At 46.0% G+C, this 14235-nt stretch overlaps 1 protein-coding gene and 1 long non-coding RNA gene across 2 annotated transcripts in view; both read left to right on the top strand.

Annotated features, from left to right (window-relative positions):
- SPRING1 (SREBF pathway regulator in golgi 1) overlaps positions 1-14235 on the top strand; it is a 118468-nt gene that overhangs the window by 51052 nt on the left and 53181 nt on the right. The window lies entirely within an intron of this gene.
- Positions 1130-3453, top strand: LOC133228871 (uncharacterized). The gene is made up of 2 exons (XR_009730392.1): positions 1130-2844; positions 3107-3453. It is a non-coding gene; the product is annotated as an uncharacterized LOC133228871 (long non-coding RNA).

Here is a 14235-nt window from a genome sequence, read left to right on the forward strand (position 1 = left end):
AACCAAAAATAATAAAAAGAAAAAAGAAGAGACTCCAGGTGACCCAATATATGTGCCCCTCTTCTTCTGGTTATCAACCTAGAACCAACAGAGGACAGAAATCTTCAAATCGACTAGAAGCGTCGGTGTGCAGGGTAGAGACACTTGGCCCATTGGATCTGCTTGACTAGCACGGACTTTGTTCCTACTGGGTTTTCCCAAAGCTCACAGGTGAGCTCACCCACCTGTGAGCTCTCCGGAGGCTTGGGATCTGGCTGCCCAGGTGCCGAGGATGAAGTGCTGGCTGCCCTGTACCTGGACAGTCCAGGAAGCACCCTGAGCACCTGCCTGCAGTTTGCACACCCATGGGAAAGGCCCCCTTGGGGGAAAAGGGAGGAAGAGCTGCTGGAGGGAAGAGAGGAAGAAGGACAGACCGTCGGTCTGCATGGAAGGCATCTAGCACAGGTGTGTGCAGCAGCAGGTGTCAGCCTGCAGCAGAGCCCCCACGGTTCCCTGGCCCTGCAAAGGGAAACGAGAGGGAGAGGGGAGCTGGCCGGGCTCCTGAGGAGCCGCAGCCTGGAACTGCAGCGCTTGCCTCTGTGTATACAGCACGCACACCTGCTCCTCCCCGCCAAGTATCGATCCGAGGCCTGGAGTACACAGGCATCTCAGAGAGCTGGGTCTTCACTGCAGGCTTACTAGTGCTTCTAAACACAGCCGGGGGCTGTGTTGCTGTGTCTCTAAACACCCACTCAGGAGTCCCACCAAGCCTCCACTTTGGCGGAGTATGGATGAGGGAGCGGCCAGGGCGTCCAGGTTTGTCTGCTGGAGATGACCATACACAGGAAACTGTAGATCAAGCGGAGGAAGAAAGGGTCCCAGAAGCAAAGCCTGAGCATCCTGGGTTCAGCAGAGCTTTTATCCCTTACTCTCACTGATGGCAGGCAAACCAGTGGTGGTTCGTGGCGGGGTAGAAAGGGCGGGAGGTGAGCGGGGGCAGCAGGAACAGGAAAGAGCAGGCACCACCACTCCCTTATGTTCACAGCAGAGCATGGGCTCTCTATCAGCATCCCTACTGTACTTCAGAATCCTCCTCAACAGCTGCCCTTGTGGTCAGCGCTGGCCCTAGAGAGGGAGAGGAGAGCTGGCCTATAGGATGCTCATCCTGGCTGCCTCCGTGGCCTCTGTGCCTCTGGAGGTATCCCTCCACCCGTGAGACTTTCATGGTCCCAGCTGGAAGAAGCAGGAAAGTTGCTCCTCCCCAAGTATTTGTTCTCTCTTTGCACGGAGGCTGGAACAAAAGCCCAGAAATCCCTGCTCCAGAGTTCTGTGTGGTGTGGAACCTGGGAGACCTGGGAAATCGTCGAGCCCAAAATTGAAAGGGACGGTGTGGGGCCGGGGGTATGTGTGACCAGGGAGATCATGGTGCCGATGATAACCGCCCCCACCCTCCAACCCAGGGCGCTGCACAGGCCAGCCCAATCTGAATACTCTGCACGTGTAAGTCCATTCAACACCCCGAACCAGCCTGGAACTAAACACTGAAACCTTCCTATCCCACACACGAGGAAATGGACTCAGCCAGGTTGAGTAACCTGTCCACACAGCTGCTGCTGCTGCTGCTGCTTCTACTACTAGGCTAGGATCAGATCACAGGGAAGCTGGGTTCAAAGTCCATGCTTTTAACTACTCTTATGCTATAAAACAAACAAACAAAAAAATCAAATCCAAAATCAAAAGCGATTTTCATCGACCAGACTGATGACAAATAATAGGTTTGATACGATCAAATCACCATGAGGCAGTGGTGAGGGGCCTGCACTTCATTACGTCCAAAAAGGCCTGCAGGGCTAGGACTGGGGCTGGAGGCTGGTGGGCACTTTCATCTTATCTGTGTTTATTCTGCAATGCACAATATACTTGTACAGGACTTGGGTTCATAACTCATAAGAGAGAGAGAGAAAAGTGAAGATGGTTGGGGAAAAGAACCAAAGATAAAGACCTGGAGGGTTTTTGGAGTCCAAAACCTTTGATGTGAATTCAAACATTGAATGTGACCTCTTGGCTACAGAAATTCTGCCGGCCTTGAGCCTTGGAGGAGCTCATGTTTTCCTCCAGCGCACATTTCTTTACTGAGGACCCCTGTGTTCCAGGCTCTGGGTCGGGCTCTCGGCTCTTTCCACACGAACCCAGGGTGTATCCTGACAGTACCGTCTCACATCTGTCCCCAGTCCGGGTGCCTCTGTAGCGATGAGGTCATGGCCGCACGCAGGGAGGAGCGGGTTCACCCCTCAGCTCCGATTTGTGCTGGGCTGTTGCCCCAGAGCAGCTGCTGCAGCAACATTTACTTTGTACAGCGGCCAAGAGGGAGAGGGAGAAGGAGAGAGCGAGCCGGCAAGAGTGAGCGCGCATGAGCCTACCCCATTCCAAAATATTTCTGACAAAATCTGGCACTCCTGGTTCTAATCAAAATACTGAACTTTGGAACAAATTAACATTCCACAGCCTTGCAGGGAAGGAGAACTCAGCCGAGACAACTTCAGTTCACAACCACAACAAAAATAGCTTCTCCCGGGGAAGACACAGTCTGCTAACAAGGTCACTTTTGTTTTGCTCCCCCTGCCATCTGGCTGAGTGGCACCAGGGGCTGGATTTGGTACCGACTTCTTCTGCCGAGAGTGGATGGGAGCCGGGTGGCACTGCAGAAGGCTTCTCAGCCTCCTGGCAAAGGGTGCCGGCACAAAGTTACCTTCAGACACCCCCCAGCAAGCATGCGGGCAGATGGAGCCCCGGTTTCACCCAGCCCGACTCAGCTCTGAGCTCCGCGTGTGCAGAAGGTGTGACACAGCAGACAGCAACAAGCAGGTGGGAGTCAGGGGAGAGTGAAAAACACGACAGGATGGGGAGGCTATCTTCGTCTCGAAAAGCATTCCAGGACTCAACGCAGCGCTCGCTCTGGCAAGTTGGGAGTCTGAGTTCCAGAAGGCGAACAAAGAAGCATGATTTTGGGTTTGGGTTTTTTTTTTTTTTTCCTTTTCCTCTTCCCTTCTGCTTGCAAGATTCAGCCCCTCTCTATCATTATCAGGGATGCTCAGTAACCTCCCTTGGCCTGTTTCCTCGTCTGTAGGATGGAATCACCTGCACTCATGGGTGAAGAGAGCAGATGTCACTACCTACGGGCATCAGGCTGGAGTTCCCAAAGAACGTGAGTGCTCTATGACCTGGTAGCCCAGGAGGGCTTCCATGTAGAAAGACCCCTCAACAGCCCTCTACAGAACTTCCAACGTGACATAAATAGTCTTCCCAGAGTTACTTCATTTTGAAGGTGTGGAGCTGGGATTTGAACACAAGCCTTTTGCTTACGAAGATTCTGCTGCTTCTTCTATACCAACGATTTTCAATCTTTTAAAAAAGGATCAAAAGCCATGAATATCCACAAGGGGTTCACGGCCTAATAAAACCATGTTCCTCTCATGAGGAGTCTGTGTGTGCTAAGTCGCTTGAGTCTTATCTGACTCTTTGTGACCCTATGGACTGTAGCCAGCCAGGCTTCTCTGTTCTTGGGATTTTCCAGTCAAGAATACTGGAGTGGGTTGCCATTCCCTTCTCCAGGGCATCTTCCCAACCCAGGGATCGAACCCACGTCTTATGTCTCCTGCATTGACAAGCAGGTTCTTTACTACTAGTGCCTCCTGGGGAGAGGAGTCTAGGGACCTTAGTTAATTATCATAGTAGATCTGCTGGGAAAACAAACAAAGCTTTAGTAAAACGGAGAAGGAATCTTTAAAATGACTTAAAACCTCCCTGCCCTTAAATGAAGGAAAATAAGTTCATTAGAACATCTCCTTTAGGATTCCCACACCCACTCGTCCCCATCCCCTGCCAAAAGACATATAAAGAAACTTTGATTTCAAGTGAGTTACATCTGGTCTCCCAGGGGTCGGAGGTGGGGTGAGTCTGGTGAAAATCTTGGGACTCTAAAGTTGTGCCATTGCTGCCTCTGGGGAATGGGGTGAGCAAGGGGAGCCCAAGGTCCCACTGTCGCAGGTGGTTCCTGAGTCAGAACTGAGCTATGGCATCTGGCATAGGGTTTAAAATGTCAGGAAGAGTCCTGGGACCATTTGCAAGTGTTCATTGGTATTAAGGACTGAGCTCCTCTCTGCTCCTGGAACCTGTGGGTCTTGCTTCCCCAAATAGCACAGGGAAGGCTTCACATTGCCCCCCAGCAGGGAATATGGTTGAGGCGGGGGCGGTTAGGCTACTGAATATTGATTATATACCAGTCAGTGAGCTCAGCTCTGTTGTCTAACAAGGAAGAAGAGAGATAAAGCACTTGTCCTCAGAGGGCTTTCCGTCTTGTAGGGAGAGAGACATTTAACTCAAAGAACGGGACAGGGTGGAATGAGGGCAGAGATTGACTTTCTAGGTAGAGAAACACAGGCCATAAGAACAACTTGAAACAGAAGAGAACACTGGTGGCTCCAGAATACTCTGCCTCAGAGACACATACCGATAACTTGTCTTGAAGCAGTGTTAAAACTAGCAGTTTGCAGGCTTTTGAGGCAATGAGAATTATCTAAATCAAAGAATACACATGGGAGGCATTGAGTGGAGTGGGATGTGGGGAGGTGAACCGAATCCCTGGGTGGCCGAGGCAGAGGTCCACATTGCCTCCTCATCCTGTGCTTCCCTGCTAGCAGCACCAGGTGGGCTAAAGCCTGACCTTATTAACTGGTCCTGGGACACCTGCTGGATTCTCCCTGGTCATCGGGGCCCTCACGTGGTGGCCGCTTGGACCCCAGAACGATAGGTGGATTGACACTGGCTCTTGGATTGTCCGCATCTGGGCCTCAGGTCATCCCTTGCTCTTGTAATAGCTCACACAGTTATTTGCTGTCAACACAGCAGTTGGTTACCCAAGGTGTAGGACAAGCCATCCTCCCACCTGCAGGATGGTTTAGGCTTATATAGCATCAGGCCTGAGAATGGGCTGAAACTTGTGGGCATATTTTGGGTGCTGACAGGCCCTATGAGTCTGTCATGAGCAGAGGTGGGAGAGAATCCGTCAGTGAGACTGTCACCTTCCAATAGGTCAGGTTCCTCATGCGGAGTCCAGCAGGCCCCACCAGGGCTCCTGGTTTGCAGATCGCCGGGGAAGAGTGAGTGTCACAACTGTTCCCAGTCAGAGCCTGTGCTCAGCGGCTCTTGACTCAGGCTGGTGCTTACCCAAACTGGCCTCCCTCTTTCAAGTAAAGGACACATTTTTCACTCTCTGTGTTTTCAAAGAGAAGCTGACACTGAGAGAATGTTGTGAATCACAATCAGAGTTCCCTGCTGCAGAGCACACAAGATGAGAATTGATCTCAAACCTCTTACTGTCATCATTTACTGAGCACTGGAAAGACACACACATAAGTCAGCGGAGAAAAACTCAGAGTCCTGGTCTCTAGCTGCATGTCAACAAAACGCCGGAATAATGTCGCCTGCTGTAACACTAAGCAGAATTAAACCACAACCCAGCCAAGTCTCCTTACGCTCCCAAAGTATCAAGGAGATCTTTGACTTTACCTTTATTATTCTTTTAGTCAGCTTTATTGAGGTGTAATTTTCACACAATAAATAGCACTCATTTTAAGTGTATGGGTTGATGTTTTGACAAATGTCTGCAACCGGATAACCATCACTTCAATCAAAGTATAGAATATTTCCAACATTCCACCCCTCCAAATCCCTTCCAGCTTTTGGAATAAGTCAGTCCCCCCTTTCACCTCTGCCCTCAGGCAACCACTGATCTGCTCTCTGTCACTCCATTTTTACAATTTGTATAATTTCATGTAATGGAATCAAACAGTGTGTACTCTCGTGCCTGGCTTCTTTTTACTGGTTTATGAGATTCAGCCACATTGTTACATATATCAGTAGTTTATTTCCTTTCACTGTGGAACAGCATTTCACAATTTGTTTATAGATTCACCTAGTTGATGGGCATTTGGGTTGGTTCCAGATTTGGATGTTATGAATAAAAGTTCTTATAGATAATCTGTGTATGAGATTGTGTGGACATATGTTTTCATTTCTCTTGGATACATACCTACGAGTATCTGGGTTGTGTGGTAGGTATACATTTACTTCTTAAGAAACTGCCAGACCTTTTATCCAAAGGAGATGTGCCATTTTCACATTCCCACCAACAGTGTCTGCTTCTAGGTGTTCCAGATCATCAGCACTTGGTTTTATCAATCTTGTTAATATTAGCCATTTCTAATGGACGTGGTGGTATCTCACTGTGGTTCTTAACTGCGTTTCCTTGGTGACTTGTGTTGAGCATTTTTCCACGTGTTTACTGGTCATTGTATACCTTCTTTTGTTTGTTGCTTAGTCGCTAAGTCGTGTCTGACTCTTGTGACCCCATGGACTGTAGCCCACCAGGCTTTTCTGTCCATGGGATTTCCCAGATAAGAATCCTAGAATGGGTTGCCATTTCCTATTCCAGGGAATCTTCCCAACCCAGGGATCAAACTCGCATCTCTTATGTCTCCTATTTTATCTGTTCTAGGTCATTTGCATTTCCACATAAATTTTAGGATCAGCTTGTTTCTATTAAACACTCTGCTGGAATTTTGGTTGGGGTCATGTTAAATCTGTTTGGGGAGAATCAACATCTTAACAATTTTACCCTACCCATCCATGAACATGGTATACCAATCCATTTATTTTAGTCTTTTAAAATTTCTTTCAGCAGCGTTTTGTAGTTTCCATTGTACAGGTTGTGTACATACTTTAAAAAGAAACTTTTATTTCATGCTTTTTGGTATTATAAATATGGAATTGTATTTATTTGTTTCCATTTGTTCATTACCCTCTCTTCTTCCTCCTTCTTTTCAATTATCTCTTCCTTTTTGATTCTAATCCTGACGTTAAAGCCTTAAATATTTTTTTTTTAATCCTTGAAACTACTGATATCCAGAGTTCAAAAATTTCCCAGTTGATAGTTTAGTCGAGAATTGGCATTGATGCTACTCTACATGTTGCCTCTCATCTTAGCATTTACAGCTTTTCTTAGCATAATTCTCAGCTTATCAAACCATCTCCCTTCTATCACTTTCATCCTTTTTCACAGCTTCCACAGTCACACCTCCTCCATACAGCCTTCAAGAAAGATGTGACAGGTACTGTGGTATCTTTTCAACATTGACTCTTCTGTTACTCACCACCACATTAATTGAAACAATTATCCAGTTGTTTGTTCAAAATGAAGGAATTTTATGTTATTTAACTCTTGTGTGCCTGCATTAGTAACCTTGGGCTGCTGTAACAGGGTACCACCACCTGGGTGGCTCGAAACAACAGAAGCTTATTTTCTCACAATTCTGGAGGCTGCAGTCTAAAACTCAAAGAGTTGGCAGGGCCACACTCCCTCTGTCACCTGTGGGGGAGAATCCTTCCTTGCCTCTTCAGCTGCTGGTAGTTCTCAGCAGTCCTTGGCATTCCCTGGCTTGCAACTGCATACCTCAATTTCCACTTCCATCTTCACATGACATTCTCCCTGTGTGTGACTGTGTTTCTTTTTTTATTATAAAGACACCAGTTATACTGGATTAAGGGTCGGCACACTCCAGTATGATCTAATTGTTACATCTGTGATGACCCTATTTCCAAATAAGGTTGCATCCTCAGGTTCTGGAGATTATGACTTTAACATTTCCTTTGGGGGAACACAATTCAGTACATAGCAGTGTCTTAGCTCTTTCTTCGTCTCAAATGTTCTTCCTCATTCTGTTCTCTTGAAAAATTGCTAGAGGGCCAAGTTCAAAATCTGCCTTCCTGGCTATTTTTTACTGAATACCCCAGGAGAAGTGAGTCACCTCTTTGCCTATATTTATAAGCATTTTTGCATTACTATTAGAAAATTTCTCACATCGTGTGGCACCTAGGCCATCCTATCTGGAAATAGAGCTCAAAGTCCCAGAATCCCATTCAGATTTCCTCCATGGCAAAGCTTTTCCTAATGTGAGCATTTCAGGCACATATGTAAACAATCCCTAGGCCTGTAGCCTTGTAGATTAATGAAGAAAATAAGGAAGATTTCAAGGTCCTGTGTTATTTTTTATTTTAGGAATGTTATTATTAGGACATACTCTGGGTAAGCATTTGAGATCCTATTTATGTATTCATGTGTAAAATTCCCTTTTCTTATTGACTACTCTATGTTCAAAAAAACAAAATAAAACAGGCTTTTAATGTAGATGTGGTATATCCGAGTTTCTCAGCCTTGGCACTACTGACATTCTGGGTCGGATTATTCTTTGCTGCAGAGGCTGTCCTGTGCATTGCAGGGTACTGAGCAGCCTCCCGACCTCTGTCTAGTAGGTGCCAGTAGCCCCTTCCTCCCTAGCTCTAACAACTAAAAATGTCATATAGCCAAGAATCCCTCAGTTGAGAGCTACAGTAGAGTATCACAAGGCGGTTGAAATTCTTAATGTAAACATTACAAAAATCATCCAAATTTCTCTTTGTTCTGCTTTCTTGTTAATCCTCTCCTCAACCCTTAAAGTTGCTCTGTACTGAGACCACTGGAGCTGTGAGTAAGTTGCGTGGCTCAGCTTTCCCTCACCACCGCCTCTTATCTGGGGCCCGTGGGTGGCCTCATTCACGCAGAGGGAAAAATTAATGCCCCTGCTTTTTGTAAAGACTCGAGGACTCGAGGAACATGAGGAACCAAGCCAGTGCTCTGGTGCGTGGAGCCCCGTTAACTTCACTCTCATCCCCAGAATCTTCTGAAGCCCTTGCTGAGTTCCTCCTCAACTCATTGAACTTGAAGGAATAAGATTGTGATTTTCGAAGAAAGATCAAAAGCCAGGGGTGGAAATAAATTATTATCTGAAGGGAATTTTAAAAAGTACACCCATGGACAGGAGGGCTGGGAAAAGGAGTCTGTGGTGGCCCTGCACTCTCTAGAACTATTTATAGACAGTTCTAAATTGCAGGTATTTCCTGCAATGGTTTTCAAACATAGACCCAGCTGCCCTCATCCCCAGGCAGATCAGATCGTGACCCTTTAACAGGAAGATCCCCTGGAGAAGGAAATGGCAACCCACTCCAGTGCTCTTGCCTAGAAAATGCCATGGATGGAGAAGCCTGGTGGCCTACAGTCCATGGGTCGCAAAGAGTCGGACACGACTGAGCGAATTCACTTTCACTTCTGTTTTGTGGTTCTAAGGGAGAAGGCAGGACTTGCTGTTTGGAAATGACCTAGAATCTGCCTTCTTTTCTCAACTCTTATCTTTGGTTTCAGTTTGGAAGCTGCTGCATTGTAGGCTGAAGTGCCAGGGCTCTCCTCTTTAGACTGGTTGACAGGGGTTCCTGAGGAAATAAGAAAATGTTGCTTCAGAGTGGAGACCCTGCCTTAGGTTTTGGGCTCTGCTCAGTGATGTAAATGCTTCAAATTGTGGGACGGATTTTTACTGGATGAGGAAGCTTTTCCTCTGATATGTTAAAAAAAAAATTGAGGTAAAATTCACACCTGAAAAATCCCATGGACAGAGGAGCCTGGTGGGATATAGTCCAAAGAGTTGTAAACATAAGATTAATCAATTTTTAGAGTATATATAATTCACTTATGTCCAGTGCATTCACAATGTTGTACAACCATCATCTCTATCTAGTTCCAAAATCCTTCCCACTGCCCCCAAAGGAAACTTCATACCCATTAAGAAGTGACTCTCCATGCCCCTTCCCCTAGCCTCTTACAGATATTGAATCTACTTTCTGTCTCCATGGATTTCCCTATTCTGGACATTTCATATGAATGGAATCATACGGTATGTGACTCTCTGTATCTGACTTCTTACACCTGGCATCTGTTTTGGAGGTTCATCCATTCGTAGCAGATGTCAGCCCTTCATTCCTTTTTAGCATTGTATAGACATGCCACATGTTGTTTGTCCGCCCATCTACTGATGGATATTTGGGTTGCTTCCACCTTTTGGCTATTCTGAATACTACTATATGAACGTTTGTGTTTCTCATATTTAAATTAAAAAAAAAAAACTGGTGAAATATACAGACATAAAATATGCCGTTTTGACCATTTTAAGGTGTACACTTCAGTGACACTAATTACATTCATTACCTTGTACAGCCATCACCATAGTCTGCTTCCCAATCTTTTCCATCACCCCTAAAGGAAATCCCATACCCAGGAAGCAGTAACTTTCTATCCCTAACCCCAACACTAGCCTCTGGTGTTCTCTGGTGTGCTTACAGTCTCTGTGAATTTGCCTAGTCAAGATAATTCATACAAATGAAATGGTACAATATTTGTTCATTATATCTGGCTTCTTTCACTTAGCATAATGACTTCAAAGTTAATCCATGTTGTAGCCTGTGTCACTGCTTTATTCCTTTTTGTGGCTGGATAATACTCCATTGCAAGGACCCACCACATTTTGTTTATCCATTCACCTGTTGATGGACATCTGAGTTGCTTTCCCTTATGGCTTTTGTGAACAGTGCTGCTGTGAACAGTCACATCTCTCATAGGTGTTTGAAGAGTGCCCATAACCCTCAGCATAATGTCCACACTCCTCAGCATGGCATCCATGTGTGGCTTCTTCTATTCCCCTGTCCATGGTGTGGACCCTCCTATGGCCTGGCCACACAAACTACTTATAATTCCTGAATTTGACTAAATGTGCTTCTAACTCCCGTGTCTTTGCACAGGTGCATCCTTGGCTTGGAATGCTTTCTTCTATCCTTTCTTCACCTGGCTACCTCTTAAATGTTCTTCAATGAGTGCCCTAGCCTGGCCTACCTCACTGGATTAGGCAGAGTAGCCAGGCAGAGACCAGGAGCAGACCCAGGAACCCAGCCACTGGTGACCTAGTAGGGCAGTGGAGGGTATGGTGCAGTGAGGCAAGGGGACATTGTGAATGGTGTCGGGGGATCAGAGATGGTTTTACTAGGGGTGGATTTCTGGCTTCAATGGGACTGACAGGCTATATGCAGCTCAGGTCTGCTACTTCCTGTTGTATTCCTGAAACCCTCTGCTTCCCTGTGTCATAACTCTTACCTTGTCACTGCGTCACAGTCCATTAATCTCACCGTCTCCTCCAGTGGACACAGAGCCTACTGCATATACTGAAAACAGGCACTTTTCCTAAGAGAAGAAGACCTACTCTTATTAACTGAGCCTGTTAGATTGTCTCTCTCTCTCTCTCTTTTTTTTTTTTTCATATCTCTATTGGGAGTTTCCTGGTGGTCCAGTGGCTAAGACTCTGCACTTCCAATGCAGGGGGTCTGGGTCTGACCCCTGGTCAGGAAACTAGATGCCACATGCTGTAACTAAGAGTTCACATGCTGTAACTGAAAGATTCCACGTGCCCCAATGAGGATCAAAGATCCCACATGCTGCACCTAAGACCTGGCACAGCCAAATCAATCAATCAGTATTTTCTTTTTTTTTTTTTTAAAAAAAAAGCTCTACTGAGATATCATTCACCCATGAAAAGTGTGCAGATCAGTGGTTTCTTAATATATTCACAAAGTGTGCAATGCTCATGATAGGAATCATATACCCAATGGCAGTGACTTCCCATGCCCCTCATTCCCCTCACTACCCTAGGCAGCCGATTCTCTCCTCTCTCAGGTTGTCTTAAATACCGCGAACATTAGATACCCTCCCTCCCCTTTGCATGTCAGGTTTGAACACCCGAGTTAGTGAGAAGATTTTTCCAGGCAGAGGCTGAGAGAGAGGCAGCGTTGTCAGAGAGAGGAAGGAAGGAAGGGACAGACACTGGGGCACAGAGGCAGCAGATACATGCGAAACTGGGACCGTCTGGCTCAGAAGATTCATAGAAAGAAAGAAAGCAAAAGATGAGAGAAATTAGTAGGGAGAGAGCCAAAACGTGTTCCTTTGGGAAAGTTTGCAGAGTTCTTTTCTATGAAAAGAAACAGTGATGTCATGGAAAGTAGATGGCTAGACATATTGTTGGGATGAATGTTCCCATTGATTACACGAGCTGCTGACAAGCTGCTGCACAAATGCTGCTGTGTGTGATCGGTGTCCATGGTTTTAAATGAAAGTGAAGAACATTATCTAGGGTCCTCTTTCCATCCCGTTTTTATGTGTATGAGGTAAGTGATCTGCGTGTTTGATTCTAAGTCTCCTAATTTAAATAAGCTCCTGAACATGTAAACTTGTCTGCTGAGTATAAATATTGTATTGAAATGCAGATTTCCATCTTTCCCCACTATGTTCAATTAAAAAGAAAAGGAAAACAGCAGGTCCATTTAGAGGACTTCTTTGCCTTCTAATGGGAGAAGCAGAGCACTGAGGTTTTCTGTGGGAGGAAAAATAATGGCCCCTCAGATTGTCCACCACCTAATTCCCAAAACCTGCAAATCTGCTGCCTTATGTGACGAAAGGGACTTTGCAGATGTGGGTAAGAATCTGGAGATGGGGGGATTAGTGTGAATTATCCAGATGGGCTCAATGTGATCACAAGGGTTCTCATCAGAGGGAGGCAGGAAGGTCAGAGTCACAGACAATGTGACCACGGAAGTGGAGGTAGCAGTGAGGTGGGGCCAAGAGACATGGAACACAAGTGACCTCTAGAAGCCAGAAAAGGCAAGGAAGAAGATTCTCCCCAGAGCATCCATAAGGGAGGCAGCCCTGAGGACCCATCTCAGACTACCGACCTCCAGAATGATGGGACGATAGGCTTGGGTTGTTGCGAGCTGCTCAGTTTGTGGTAATTTGCTACAGCAGCAACAGGAAACTCGCCTAGATTTCTACCTTCAGTTTGAGTTTTACTTTGAGACGATGGCTTTTCCTTACTGAGATAATATCCCACAGCTACTGCACAAAAGCGATGTGCCAGGAACTGTGCCAGACCTGGAACAGACATCATCCCGTTCCATCCTCCCAGCGACACTCCTAGACAGGCAGCATCGTTACCTTATTGTGTGTGTGTGGGGGGGGGGGGGCACGCTTGCACATGTTCATACAGTACGTATGTGTGCGTCCAGAATGAGGGTGTTGGCAGGACCACATTCCCTCCAGAGATCCTAAGGGAAATCCATTCCTGGCCTCTTCCAGCGTCTGGTGGCCGCCAGCACTCCTTGGCTTGTGTTCCACATCGCTCCAATCTCTGCTTCTGTCTTCACATCGCTTTCTCTCCTCTGTGTGCCAGTGTCAAATCTCCCCCTGCCTCTCTCTTCTAGAAACATGTGACTGTGTCTAGGGCCTGCTGGGTTAATCCAGGACGACCTTCCCACCTCAAAATCCTCAGCTTAATCACATCTTTTGCCATAGGACATAATATTCACAGATTCCAGGATTTAGGAAGTAAATATATACCTTTGGAGGGCCACTTTTCAGCTTTCCCCAAGGGGATAGGCACTTTATACATCTTTACCTCTCATATCAAGCCTAAAAGGTGGCTATAACTTTTGAAGTTTTACAGAAGAGGAAATCGAGGCTCAGTGAGTTTTGCTATCTTGCCAGTATTTCTCATGCAGCTGGTAAGTGGGGGCCAGCCTCTTTCTGCTACTCCCAAAGAATGTTCTTGGGAGAGACACTGGACCATGCTATACCATCCTGTGTGACTTCAGAGAGTTCACTTAGCTTTTCAGATGTTTCAACATCTGAATTTTCATCTGTAAAATGAGAATCAATTAGATAATTTTTGATGAAAATTCATTGAAAAGTATTATGTTATAGATGCAAGTGGTTATTATTATCTAGAGTGTATTCCAAAGAAAATCTTCACTGAAAAGAGATGACTTAGCTGAATACCATGAATGAAATGCCAAAAAGTTCACAATTATCATCACCCTGGCTTGGAGCACTGAGTCTTCACTTAAGATTGTGAATAAGGTTCTGATGTGGATATGTTTAAAACTCTGCCCTGTTTGAGGAATTGTACCTGGAAGCCACTTCCCAGAGAAGGAAAGGAAGAAATGCTGAATTATTTCAAGCTGAAGGGGGAAGGGAAGGGAAGGGAAATTTCACTCCTTATGATGCTTATTCATCTCTTCATGCTTCCAGGCACTCGTAACCAGCGTGTTAGAATTTGGTTGCAACGATACCACATGATGTTTTTGTGTGTTCACTCTCTGGTTTCTGTCATCTGGGTAACAGAGAAAGGATGGTGGGAGAGCAGCGTGGGTGGGAGGTTGCATAGGTAAGCAGTAAAATGACACCCAAAAGAAAAAGTCAGGCACGCTGAAGAACGTTTAGTGAGAACCTAGATG

Source organism: Bos javanicus, chromosome 17 (assembly GCF_032452875.1).
Source record: "Bos javanicus breed banteng chromosome 17, ARS-OSU_banteng_1.0, whole genome shotgun sequence".
NCBI classification, from domain to species: Eukaryota; Metazoa; Chordata; class Mammalia; order Artiodactyla; family Bovidae; genus Bos; species Bos javanicus.